The sequence below is a fragment of the Mus caroli genome, unplaced genomic scaffold (genome assembly GCF_978045245.1).
Source record: "Mus caroli unplaced genomic scaffold, Mus_caroli_1 scaffold_1, whole genome shotgun sequence".
Taxonomy (NCBI): domain Eukaryota; kingdom Metazoa; phylum Chordata; class Mammalia; order Rodentia; family Muridae; genus Mus; species Mus caroli.
The window spans coordinates 145,747,632-145,750,170 of NW_028227256.1; positions in this window are offsets into that span (position 1 = coordinate 145,747,632).

Below are 2,539 nucleotides of genomic sequence, written 5' to 3' on the forward strand. Positions count from 1 at the left end.
TGGTAAATTGTGGTACTATGGGCCTCATGGCTTCTTAATGAATAGTATTACTCAGAATACAACATTTACATAAGTAAAATAAATTCCTTCCAAACTGTAACTTATAGCTGCTCCCAGAATATTTGTAACAAAATGTGTTTGGGTTTCCTCTTATGTTGTCTTATTTGGCTTGAAAATTGGCACATCACACACATCTGGGTTCTGTGTGCTAGCAATATGGAAGTTGATCCTAGGAAACTAATTTAATTGCATTATTCTTGCACACTAACAACATAAATTTAAATTCTATTTCATAAAATCAACTTCATATTGTAAATATACCAAACCTGATGCTAGCACAGAATAAGACAACAGTGAAATTATGTTATTTCTCAAAAAATTCAAAGTAAAACATTATAGTATGCATTAAATTGTATCCGTTTTTATTTACTATTTCAAGTTTGCTTTTAAAAGTGTGAATGTGGTCAATTGTCAACCAAAAGTAACTACATTTTCCAGGTGAGTTTCTCATAATTTTTGCAATAGTCTTCATTGTGTGAATGCAAAATTAGAGTCGTCAGTCTTGAAATTGCCCTGTCCATATAATTTAGCTCAATAGTTAGTAGTCTATTAATGATCTGTTGTACTTATATAGAGCTCAGGTTCTCAGGTATTTTAAAACCCTTTGTTTTAATTAGCAATAGGCAGTTAGTCTTTAAGTCTTAGTCTACTTTAGTCTTAAGTCTACTTACAAATAAAATAACATGTAAAGGCCATATTTTCTGAACACACATGGTATGTTTCACCTGTACTTTTTTTTATTGTAGTCTCCATCAAGCATGCCAGTATTGTTTCACTGAATCATAGATATATCAGTAAATCATTAAAAAAAAACCCACATATTTCTATAGCACATCTAATCATAGTCAATATATATGGATAAATTCTTTACTAACTTGAGCATCGCAAAAAGCCATAAAATTAAGATAGAAAATGAATTTTAAAAAGATCTTTGGATTAATTAAAAATCAAAAACAGGGCTGGTGAGATGGCTCAGTGGGTAAGAGCACCCGACTGCTCCTCCAAAGGTCCAGAGTTCAAATCCCAGCAACCACATGGTGGCTCACAACCATCCGCAACGAGACCTGGCGCCCTCTTCTGGAGTGTCTGAAGACAGCTACAGTGTACTTACATATAATAAATAAATCTTTAAAAAAAAAATCAAAAACATGTGAGCATCACTAAGTGATCTTTTTTTTATTGTTGTTTTGTTTTTTGGTTTTTTGTTGTTGTTGTTTTTTGAGCCACCACACCCGGCCACTAAGTGATCTTAATGCGTTATTATTAGACTTGGGAGAAAGAACTGTTGTGAAGTTAGGAGAAGAGTGGGAGAAGTAAAATAAATATTAATTATGAACATTTTTATTACATACATGCATTAAATTTCTTAAGAACAATATAAATTGAATTTGTGTTCTATGACTATATTTTTCATTTTATATTACTCCAAACTATTTCTATTATTGTAAACTCAAGAATGTACTTTATCAGATAAGAAATGAAATTGTTTCATACAATATATTTGTCTTAGTCAGGGTTTCTATTCCTGCACCAACATCACGATCAAGAAGCAAGTTGGGGAAGAAAGGGTTTTATTCAGCTTACACTTCCACATTTTATTCATCAAAGGAAGTAAGGACTGGAACTCAAGTAAGTCAGAAACTAGAAGTTGATACATAGGCCAGGGAGGGACTTTCTTCTTTTTCTTTCCTTTCCTTTCCTTTCCTTTCCTTTCCTTTCCTTTCCTTTCCTTTCCTTTCCTTTCCTTTCCTTTCCTTTCCTTTCCTTTCCTTACTTTTCACTTCCTTTTCTTTTCTTTTTTCTTTCTTTTTTTTTAATTTACTTAATTTTTTAAAATTTTGTATAGTATCTTTATCTTTAATTTTTAATTTTAATAAATTTACTTTTTACACTCCATATTCTATGCCCCCCCATCCACCCTCCGACTGTTCCACATCCCATACCTACTCCCCACCCCTCTGTCTCCATGTGGATGTCCCGACCTGCCACCCCACCTGACGTTTAAACTACCTGGGACCTCCAGTCTCTTGAGGGTTAGGGGCAACATCTCTGAATGAACACACATCTGGCAGTCCTCTACTGTATGTGTGTTGGGGGCCTCATATCATCTGGTGTATACTTCCTGTTTTGTGGTCCAGTGTTTGAGAGATCTTGGGGGTCCAAATTAATTGAGACTACTGGTCCTCCTCCAGGATCACCCTTCTCCTCAGCTTCTTTCAGCTTGCCATAATTCAACAACAGGGGTCAGCTGCTTTTGTCCATTGGTTGGGTGCAAATAACTGCATCTGACTATTTCAGCTGTCATTGTGTCCTTCAGTGGGCAGTCCTATCAGCTTGCTTTCTTATAGAATCCAAGACTGCCAGCCCAAGGATAGCACTGCCCACAATGCGCTCTCCCACCCTTGATGACTAATTGAGAAAATGCCTTACAGCTAGATCTCATGAAGACATTTCCTTTCTATATGATAACTCCAGCTTG